At 42.4% G+C, this 11,707-nt stretch overlaps 1 protein-coding gene and 1 long non-coding RNA gene across 3 annotated transcripts in view; one reads left to right on the top strand and one right to left on the bottom strand.

Moving 5' to 3' along the window:
- Positions 1-2,875: 2,875 nt before the first annotated feature.
- LOC121879975 (probable ATP-dependent RNA helicase DHX35) overlaps positions 2,876-11,707 on the top strand; it is a 46,443-nt gene continuing 37,611 nt past the window's right edge. The window contains exon 1 of one of the 2 annotated variants that reach the window (XM_042386854.1): positions 2,876-2,929. The gene's annotated coding sequence lies outside the window, so the exon portion shown is untranslated. Of the gene's footprint in view, positions 2,935-11,707 lie in introns of both variants that reach the window. The other variant, XM_042386855.1, reaches the window with a different exon arrangement.
- On the bottom strand, positions 2,963-5,940 carry LOC121879977. Its single transcript, XR_006091473.1, has 2 exons — positions 5,881-5,940; positions 2,963-3,846 (listed from the first exon to the last, which is right to left on the bottom strand). It is a non-coding gene; the product is annotated as an uncharacterized LOC121879977 (long non-coding RNA).

The raw sequence follows: 11,707 nt of genomic DNA, 5'->3' as shown, positions 1-11,707 counted from the left end.
CTCTCTGTATACATGTTGTATTGGATGTACAATGCAGATTGGTGCTGAGAAATGGCAGCGTGGTTACAAGCGTGATGTAGAGAGAGCTGGTTGGTGAGGATGCTCAGAGGAGGACCAGCTTGTGGGTCGCCATGCTCGCCGGCGGGAGCGAGGACCGCCAGGCAGCGGAGGAGGAGGAGGATGTTTTGCTGGCTGCGGCTGTAGGTAGAAAGAGCAGTCACCACGAGGTCAGGTCTATTATAGCGGAGGTAGGCGTGGCTTAATAGTTGACCTCTGTCATGTAAGGCGGCGCTGGTTGACCTAGACCACGAGGCATACACTGGGGAATTCGCGGGGTCGGCTACTCAGCGACAAACAGCACTTGTAGGGGAGGTATCCACTACAATACTCCCTCCTTCCCTCCAGGCGGTGTAGGAGACTTGTTGTCTGCAGGGTTGCATGGCACATGTGAGGCAGAACAGGCAGTGCATGCCACATGTGAGCCATAACGGCGAGGGCGTGGATGAGCCGGCCGCTAGAGGAGACAACTGTCTAGATACACAATATCTGTGGGAGTAGAGAGGGAGAAAAAGGGTGTGTGGAGACGATGAATGTTGTGCTTCCTTCACAGCAGGTACAGAGTCGTCAGATGCGCCTGCTGGGGTGTGTGGGCCTGGGTCAGGAGCAGGGGCTGCGTCAGCAGGAGCGGAGGAGAGTCCGTGACAGCAGCTGGGTCCACGACAGCAGTAGGGTGCAGGACAGTAGCAGGGAGTACCTGAGGGAGAAAAGAGGGGTGTGTGGGTCCGCATCAGGAGGAGCGGCAGGGGGTACTGTTGGGCCGGGGGCGGCGTCTGAGACAGGACGGGTGTGCTGGGGTCGGTAGGACGTGGTGCTTGGGGCAGGAAGAGAAGCTGGTGTCTGCTTGGAGAAGCAGTGCTGCTCTAGGGTGTCTAACCTGCAGTGTAGAGACAGTAGTTGTAGAGCCGATGAGAGCTGCTTCTGTGTGGATAAGCCAGTCTTCCATGTTGCTTGAAGACTGGGAGAGTGATCGGTTTCTCCTCCATCCTGTGTGAGTGCGAATCTCCGGGGGTCACCATTTGTGGGGTTATGTGATGTTTGGGTTCACACTCAGGATGGGATGGAGAAAGGAAACTCACAATGTGCTCTCTGTATACATGTTGTATTGGATGTACAATGCAGCTTGGTGCTGGGAAGTGGCAGCGTGGTTACAAGCGTGATGTAGAGAGAGCTAGTTGGTGAGGATGCTCAGAGGAGGACCAGCTTGTGGGTCGCCATGCTCGCCGGCGGGAGCGAGGACCGCCAGGCAGCGGCGGAGGAGGAGGAGGTGTTGCTGGCTGGTTGGTGTAGGTAGAAAGAGCAGTCACCACGAGGTCAGGTCTATTATAGCGGAGGTAGGCGTGGCTTAATAGTTGACCTCTGTCATGTAAGGCGGCGCTGGTTGACCTAGACCACGAGGCATACACTGGGGAATTCGCGGGGTCAGCTACTCAGCGACAAACATCGTTTGTAGGGGAGAAATCCACTACAATATGACAGGCAGTTTCTGCATTCAAGGCTACTGCCCCACGCCAGCCTTCTTTCCTTGTGGTTATCAGCATATATATATATATATATATATATATATATATATATATATATATATTTCATAGATCACAAAGCGTGGATAAATAAATCTTGATAAAATCACGGGAAAAGGGAAACAACGGAGTACCTTAGCTTTCGTCTTTACTCAAGACATCTTCAGAGGCAACTAGATTACATGTAATGAGTAAAGGCGAAAGCTAAAAATTCCAAATATTATATATATATATATATATATTTCATTAGCCAATAAACACGCGGACTTCACATACAATCAACATCTCAACCCCGCCAGATTCGAACCACGGCCCACGAGCCCTTGACTGTGACCGGAGAACGCTAACCGCTGGACCACCAGGATACTAAAAGCAGTCCTAAACTCTGTTATATTTCACATAAAGCCTGTTCAACAGGCTTATGGCGTTCCCCGGTCACAGTCATGGGCTCGTGGGCCGTGGGTTCGAATCCTGGCGGGTTGAGATGTTGATTGTATGTAGAAGTCCGCGTGTTTATTGGGCTAATGAAATATATATGGATCCTCGTGTTTCGAAGCCGGGTTTGGTAAAACGTTACTCTGACCACCTACGTGATACGGGTAGTCTCCATTAGAGGTTCACGGCGCCATAAGCCTGTTGAACAGTCTTTGTGTGAAATATAACAGAGTCTCGGACTAGTTTTGGTATCCTGGTGGTCCAGCGGTTAGCGTTCTCCGGTCACAGTCATGGGCCGTGGGTTCGAGTCCTGGCGGGATGAGGTGTTGATTATATATATATATATATATATATTTATTTATTTATTTATTCATCTATTTATTTTGACAGCTCCGGCATCTTAAAAATTGGTACTCCAGCACTGGTTATGAATAACAATGTATTTTATTACTCTTGTGCATTATGCAGAAGACCCGACAGCAGCACCCTTATCCACTACCTCCTAAGATGTCCCCACACACAACGCTTCCGTGACGCCTGCTGGACCACCACTCCACGACCCCCTGACGGAGACACGATGATCCTCCCCATACTGGCCAGATATTTGGTAAATAATATTGATTATGTGTTAAAGGAATATCCTTCCTTCCTTAGGCTTTAGTAAGCCCCTTTATAATATTTATACTGTATATACTTGTCACACTTGCCAGATGCTTCTGGTGTCATTGTACAGGGGTACCTAGTGACAGCACTAGGATCCCGCTTCCTCTATCAAGGAATAAACAATTGAAATTGAAATTGTATTTTATTAATAAGACCATCTTAAGTTGGGGATATTCCAAGTTGGGGTGTGCCGTCAGAGCCTTGTGTTTGTTTACATCGAGACGAATGTAAGGGCGTCTGGGCCGGCAGTGAAGGTACAGTAAGTGAAGGATAGATTAATATTCACGTTGATAGGCAGATTATATTCAGTAAATTCGTCATACATGTTCATATTAATTCAGCGTGTACATAGACAGGGCAGGGTTACGATGTACAATGACAGTACAGGTAATACTTAGACGTCAGACTCGAGGGGAAGGAGCCAATGTCAGAGCTGATCTCTAACGTTGGCGATATTAAAGCCGATGCACAACTGTAAGGGCGGCGATTCCTACTCACACTGCCCACCCTTATCTTACTTACTTACGTTCACTGGTTACCACTTAACCTCGGTTCCTTTTGGTAGCATGGCGAGGGCCTGCACGTGGGTATAGTAATTTTGATATCAAGTCACTTGGACGGAAACATAGGTGAACTACTGTGGTGAAAAATGAACACTACTAAAATACTCAAAGAACAGGTTTATTAATATGAAATACAAAGGGACAAAGATATTAACATACCACTCCAAGGTGCAACTCCTCGGCTTACTCCACTGCACTTACTCAGATCCTGTACTCTTACTACACATAACCTGACTGGTGTTACATTACAGTACATAGTTACATGACAACTCCTGGCTTCTCTTAACTGCCAATCCAAGTGGGTACTTATTTCACCCACATTACTGGTGATATATTTCATTACATACATGACAAACTTACAGATGATACTTCACTCACTGAAACCAACTCATACATGGGTCCACTACCCAACATGGGATAATTATTTCCAATTAATTATCCCCAAACATATACATCAAACACTGTGGGCCATAAATGCCAGGAATGCGTCCCAGGGTAGGACACTGGGGCTCACGACCGTTGCTGTGATCGGTGGAAGCCAGACACATGGCTAACTATCCACCGGCTCCGAGCGACCAGTGGGTGTTCAATTAAGCCTTCCCCTGTACCTGTAGACAAGTTGGAGAGGACGCGTCACAGAGGAAAGCATGGTGGTTCAAACACAAACAACATCTCTCGTCTAGCAACGTCAGACGACATTTACTTTATAATACTTCTCACACTGGGTAAATGACAATTACACTGTCACAACATGAACACTGATAATTCACTACAATTGACTAAATCAAACTGAATGGTTATATCGGCGGGATAACACAGCTACATACCTGTAGACAAGTTGGAGAGGACGCATCACAGAGGACGACTCTCTACTCGGCAGTGGTTCATATACCCCTGAGTTGCCAGCGATCGCTACTCACGCAATGACAGAAATCACAAACAAACCAACTGTCACTCATTCAAGGATGACCCTCAGTTGACATGGGTCTGGCGAATTACTTGAGTTGATTTACACAGACTAATCCAAGATTGAGCTTGCCAGGAAAAAGTGGAATAAAAAACGCATTGACAACTGTGTTCGAAAGCTGGACTTACTGGGAGGGATCATGAGTATAAGCGTCGATGGGGAAAAACACGTCTCTTCTTAAGAATAGCTTACCCACTCATGTTTTGCGTTCGTGGAGTATAATAAGAATCATTAGTGTTAAAACCGACTAGCAGTCAACGTGACCATGACACAACAGCCAACTTTAATCTTGTGGTAATGGCATATATACAGTACATAATGACAGTATTATTTTATTTTAGGACATAGCGAGCCCCAAACTTATAAACTAATGAAACATTTAGGGTATCTTTGCATTAGTGCACACAACTTACCTACCCCAAATCTATTATCATATTCGATAAAGACGTCCAATTTTTTGTGTCAATTTTCACTAATGCACTGGGGCCGGATACTCAAAACACCTCATAGGTTACATATATTAGCGAGATACAATACCATATATTGCAGACTCCTCACAGTCCCGTTAATTTAGCATACTCAAAATTTAATTACAGTTCCTTAGGCAGTCCATAAGTTATCATAACTCTAGTGTTTACCCTGTAAATTAAGTTCTCTTATCGGAAGGTAGATGACAGTGCAGGAGCTAGTTGGCCAATCAGCGCTCAGTTAACAAAATCATCAACCAATCACAAGAGAAGGAGAAATCAGCTGAGAGCGATGCACTTGATATTAGTTTGTAAACAAAAGATGGGAGGACAACCACCTGAAGAAACGACCAAATTTCAGTGAGACTGAAGTATGCACCATGGTGTGTGAAGTATGCACCATGGTGTGTGAAGTATGCGCCATGGTGTGTGAAGTATGCGCCATGGTGTGTGAAGTATGCGCCATGGTGTGTGAAGTATGCGCCATGGTGTGTGAAGTCGCCAAAAGAAAGAAAATAATTTTAGGAAAATTTAGCCTAGAACATGATGTTTTCCTTTCAATGTTTGGGTCATTTGGACTGAATTTTCTTCAAGTTTATACAAAAAACAACAATTTAAAACCTGAAAATATAACTGATTATCCGTAAATTTTCTTAAATTAATACTCTACCCTATGATACTGTTTATAAAAAGTCTGGAACTAGACCTAAGGTAGCTGCTACACAAAGTGTATCACTGACAGCCTGATACCAAAAAAAAACCATGTACACATTCTCTAACCTAACCCAACATAAAATAACATAACCAAACCAAACCTAACCTATAACCTATTGGTATAATTCCTCATGTTATAACTAAATTGAGTAGGCCCCACGTTTAAACATTTATTTGCCTAAGAATGAAAAAGGAGTTTTATATGCCCCTATTAATCAAGTTAATTGCAATCCATATTTTATGCATATCATTTAATTTTGGCTAACCTTTAGAGCCTTTCATGTTATCATAAGCCATATACATAAGAAAATAGGCTAAGGCTATTGGTTGCATATTAGAAAACTAGGCGAAGTCTTGGTAGGAATATTCACTTGACCTCATATTTGGCTTTCATAACTGAGGGATATTTATGGCTATACAACATTAATAAGTTCTATCTGCAAGTTTACTCAGTCATAAAACATATTTTTACCCTAAGTGTGAACAATACAAACCTTCTGTTTTGGTAAAAAATACTTTATAATTTGTAAGAAGACAAAAGATGCGTCTCTTCCAAACTGAGACAAATACAAACACTCAAGCCGCTTATTATGGCAACAAACATTTTACGAAAAAGACAAAGTGAAATCTTATATTTCAGTATGTTGATGTACAAAACATTTTCTTCAGTATTCTATGATAAAACAAGTCTAACAAGCATTATTACAACATACAGTGACCCCTCGTTTAACGAACACCTCGGTTAACGTAATTTCGATTAACGAACTGCCTTCCATAAGGATCTTCAATTCGGTTAACGAAAAAAATTCGGTTAACGAAGTTCTTACGAACCGACCTCAACATGTTTTCGCTTGCACTGACCGGGCAACCAGCTTTAGTATCAGTCCGCCAATACATTAATCGGTTCTAGGGCTTAAATTCCTTACTATTTTAGTAAATATCAAGAAGTTTATACTATTCAATAATTTTAAAAGTTTAATATTCAATTTTTTAGTCATTTTAACTATTATTGAACATAATTGAAGGTAAAGTGACTAGTTTAATGCGCGGCATCCAGCCTCTTAACACAGCATAACAGGAGTTAGTCTCTCTCTGTTTTCACTGGAGGTAACATCTTGCTTGAGACTCTTCAACTAAATGCTTTTTTTCTGTGTTTCCAAGCAAATTATTGGTCATTTTGAAATAAAATTTACATATTGACAATATATAATGCAGTGCAGTGTTGATTTAAAGAAAATAATCTTGAATTACACCAAGAGAGCTAAAATTTTATGGGTGAAATGGCGCCATGGGGTGACTTCTCTTCCACCCCAATGCCTTCTCTTCTTCCTTCTCCTCCACCCCCATTCTAAATCCCATCACCATCATCATCATCCAGGAGCCTTCTACATACACACCTCAAAGTAAGTGAACTTTGCTACCATTTTTGTTGAATTTAGGAAATTTTCGGTGAGCTGGAACCAATTACCCAAAAACCCATTGAAACAATGGTTTCGGTTAACGAACTTTTCGGTTAACGAACGACCTTCTGGAACGGATTGAGTTCGTTAACGGAGGGGTCACTGTATATTATTATTTTTTTAATACAATCGGAAATTAGTGACTACTACATCCGGGTTGAGAGTGTTACAGAGCCTCAGGGGCTGGTGTAAGTTACGCTCTTTAATTTACGGAGTTCGATGTCAAATATTTGTTTTGAGTATACCTTCGGTGTTTTGAGTACACCGATCTGAGATTGTAAGTCCAGTTACGGGGTACACAAAGACATACAGTCCCATAAATGTTTTTGAGTATCCGGCCCCAGGTCTTTGTTTGGATATTAAAAATTTGTTTTTTCCGATGTTATTTGATAAGTTTAGAACGAATTTGATATTCATTTCAGACGGAAATCAATAATTTTTTAGACCCCTCTCCCCACCCTACCCATCAATGTTAACAAAAATTTATATTTTTTCGAGTAAATCACATAAATAAAAAAACAACAAAACCAAACCTAACCTGATTTAACCCAACACTATTTTTCTGATGAAACTCTGCAGTTGACGTAAAATAGTCTCTTATCACAATGTCGGCACAGCTCTTTCCACCTGTTCAGCCATATCTGGTTATTCTGGTACTGAAAAATCAAATCTCCGCTCCTGATGCACCCACGCATTGTTCATTTGCTAGGACAAGAAACTCTTACCCAATTATAAGTCCTCTTGCTATAGCCAATAAGAACCCGCCCCCCCCGCACATGACCTGTAGATGCTTAAGAAGCCAACATGGAGGTAAGGATCACTGCGTGATGGGTGGTCAGACCTCTGTGTGACGTAAACAACAAATGGCGACACTTGTGACTGGCCAAATCTAATAATATTGAAAAATTAATATCTTGGTTATTCTTAATTTCCACCGGAAATATCACCGAAGAAAAAAGTCTTAGAATTGTCTAAACATTACAAAAAACACATAAATAATAGCGAGAGAAATGCCGGTGCAAGATCGAAAATTCACCAATTATAAGATAATTTTCTTCTGTTACATTACCGTCGCAAACGTATAATAACGGAGATAATGCATCCCAAAGCTTTCTCTATTTTCTTCTATTAATCTTCTGCCATTATTGCCTAGCAGACCCCCCACTCTGCGTGTGTCTTCATAAATCGTCACGAGCAGGCAATCAAAAGCGTTTTTTTTTTTTTTTTTTTTGCCACCAATTAAAATTATTTGTCGTTTAATTTGCGGTATTTTTGCCCCAATCAGATTCAAATTTTATTTTGGTTCACATATTTTGAAATTCAATTTAATTCCCGACCATGGAAGTCTGCGATGGGTGTCATTTCAATTATATAGAGTTGATTGCCTTTTTTGGGGTAAATACAAACAAGCTATATAATTTTTTAGATCTCAGAATCCAACGAAGAACCAGAACCAGGCCAATAAGGTAAGAAATAAGTGATTCCATCATATGGTGAGAGTTAGGTTAGGTTAGGTTTATATGCCTGTTTTTTTAGTTTTTTGCGTGTGTATTTTGTATTCGCTTGGCCATAATTTTTGTCGTTGGATGCCCCACCCAAAACCCCCGATGACTAAAAAAAAAAAAAAGGCATTTTTTGATGGAAATCGAGGTCAAAACCAATCAAAATACACTAGATAAAACAATTTTGCCTTTCTAACAGAGTTGTGTGAACTAATTCAAATTTACCACATTTAGATCTCCCTATTCTGAGCATTTTGAACCCCACTTATACCAGGCGGAAGTGGAAAATAGCGACACAATTAAATTTAATTTATTTTACGTACTTTTCAGTCTTCGTCTGTGAAGAGATGTTATCTGCGTGAAACAGTTAATTATGCATCATGCATGCGCAGTATTGACTGACGTTATCCAGTCATGACCTATGATGTATCGATATCGTCACACGATTTTTTCGACCAATCACATTTGAATATTTGGTAAATTTTTACTTTAGGACATGAGTCCCTATGAGTTGACTAATATGTTTTTCCAGTGTATTTTGGTGTGTAACATTTTTATAATAATAAACTATTCATTGTTATTTCAGGTCATGAGAAGTTTCCAATTGTTCGTATATTTGCTTAAATAATGAAGAAAATTTTATGTGAGAATCTTGTGGCAGCTGTGGTTGTAGTTGAGTTGCAAGTCATTAATATAATTATTTCATTATTTAAACAAATATACGAACAATTGGAAACTTCTCATGACCTTAAATAACAATGAATAGTTTATTATTATAAAAATGTTACCTTTGGTTTGTTTAATATTTATCATGACAGTGATACAGCCAAAGACAGATCCACCAATCACAGTATTTCCAGGTAAAATTGCGAGCACGAGACCCAGGATGGGGTCGGTGCATTTTTGGCTGACTGTAATGGCTGCCCCTCGTGTAATGAGGATGGTCGGCCCAAGGGTCACCTAGGCGTGAATTTGTTTAAGGTGTAAAAGCTATCGCCAACACAACAACCACACCCTGAGTTAACGAGTTGCATGACCCAGTGTCAAGGAATAGTCCGAGAAGACCGGACAACTCGCCAACTGCACTGGCTAACCATTACCCCGGAAAAAAAATCCACAAATCGATTAGAATCCAGGTTCCCAATTACTGCTCACTTGCAAGGCGAGCATGCAGACTGTACATCCATCTCACACAGACGCCATCTTCCAACTGGCCAAGAATGCTGATTACCGCGAAGTTAACGGAAACAACGTTAACGGAATCAATTTTCCCCATAAGAAATAGATAAAATACGGGAGTTATGTTTCTGAGCCTCCCTTTACCCCATAAAATACATTACATATACAGAAATTCAATGGCATTTTTAGAGAAAATAGTATATATATACAGTAAGTCCTCGCTTAACGTTGGGGTTACGTTCCTAAAAACACGACATGATACGAAATATCGTTAGGCGAATCAATTTTCCCCATTAGAAATAGATAAAATACGGGAGTTACGTTCCTGAGCCCCCCTTTCCCCCATGAAATACATTACAGGTGGTAGAGTGAGTGTGTGGTGGGTAGTGAAGTGGAGGAGGTGGATGGCGGGAGGGGAGGAGTATGGCAGGAGCAGAGGAGGAGGGTGGGAGCAGAGGAGCCGAGAGAGCATAGTGCGGCCAGACGAGAGCGGATGATGCACCGTAAAATGTAGTCTGTGACGACGCAAAACTATGTAGTATCGGATCACCGGGAGGTTAAATGAATTTTTGGTCTCTAAAGTTTAGCGACGTAGTACCAAAACAACGTTAAGCGGGACGACATTAAGCGAGAACTTAATGTATAAATTAACAAAATAATTTTTTATTGTACTCACTGATGGACAGAAGCGGTGGAGTGAGTGTGTGGTGGGTAGTGGAGTGTGCAGGAGAGGAGGAGGAGGGTGGCAAGTCACTGAGACCCGGCGGGTGGCTCCTCCTCCTGGTATAAAACCTCCCTTTTCGTAGCAAGACAAATGGTCTTACATTGATTCTTCACAACACTAGCATCAGTAGCACTTGATGGGCACTTGGAAGCCATTTTGAATGGTTAGAGTACAGTATTAAGAGCAAAAACATTTAAACACACGAACGCTGTGGTAGCTTAACAAAGACTGGCGACGCTTGCGGACGCTGTAATGCTTCGCGGGTGAGAGCGTAGCGAGCCATGATGAGAGGGGGTGATGCGCCGTACAAAGTAGTCCGTGACGACGTTATACTGAATTGGCTGGACGTTACCTGAATCATGGGTATCTAAAGAGTAGCGACATTATAACGAAACAACTTTATCGGGGGAAACATTAAACGAGGACTTACTGTACCGCGGGATCTCGCTACTGTCCGTAGCTGGCAAGATTATCTCCCAAGTACTCCTAAATGGACTTCTTTCTGAAGCGGAAAACTTCCTCCCAGAATCTCAATGTGGCTTTAGACTATCATGTGGCACCACTGACATGATCTTTGCTGCCCGCCAGATACAGAAAAAGTGCAGAAAACTGCGTCGTGACCTATACGTGGCCTTCATCGACCTAACCAAGGCCTTGATTCAGTCAACAGGGAAGCCATCTGGCGGACCCTCAGCCGCTTTGACTGCCCACCAAAATTCATCGCCACACCGTAACTCTTGGAGAAGCACCACACGAGATGGTGTCAATACCTTCGAATTAGCCCGTCTGCAAACCGAGGCAGACAAGTGCCAACGCCAGAAAGACGCTGCCGCCGTCCCTCCCACACTAGATGTATCCCTCCACATGTGTAACACCTGTGAACAACCCTGCCAGTCCCGTATCAGCCTCTTTAGTCACCTTAAAACTCACCAACGATGGTGGTGTCCTTAATAACTCATATCATTGTATCATAGCTGGATGATCGTCATATTCGATCCCGAGTGACAGCAAAGTAGGAGTGGTAATAGAGTGTGTGTGTGTGTGTGTGTGTGATAATAAACAGTTTATTAATAGAGTTGCAGCCGGTGGCTGAAAATATTCAAACTTACATTTGATTTAGACATAATGACATGCGTTGAATACATTTACAGGGCTGTACAGTACATAAATCAGGAGTTTATTATCTTAACAATAGATGGGATGGTGCTATTCTTATACGTATCTATCGGTGCGGGCTCTTATGGGCTGAATTTTGTTGTAGTGGCAGACTGCGCGAGGTGGGTGGGGGACTGCCGGTGGCAGGAGGTGGCAATGACGAGGATGGTGCATTAGTTCACTGCCAAACCTTGCCAGTGCTCGGTGGTGGAGGTCACTGAGGGATGGCATTTCCAGGGTGGAGAGAGCGTTGGTGTAGCCGGAGTATTCTGCGCCGAGCATGATTCTGCAGGCCCTTTTC

The sequence above is a fragment of the Homarus americanus genome, unplaced genomic scaffold, assembly GCF_018991925.1.
Source record: "Homarus americanus isolate GMGI-L3 unplaced genomic scaffold, GMGI_Hamer_2.0 scaffold29478, whole genome shotgun sequence".
In the NCBI taxonomy this organism is placed as follows: domain Eukaryota; kingdom Metazoa; phylum Arthropoda; class Malacostraca; order Decapoda; family Nephropidae; genus Homarus; species Homarus americanus.
Note: the sequence above shows the minus strand (reverse complement) of the source record. Positions and strands in the feature narration are given on the sequence as shown.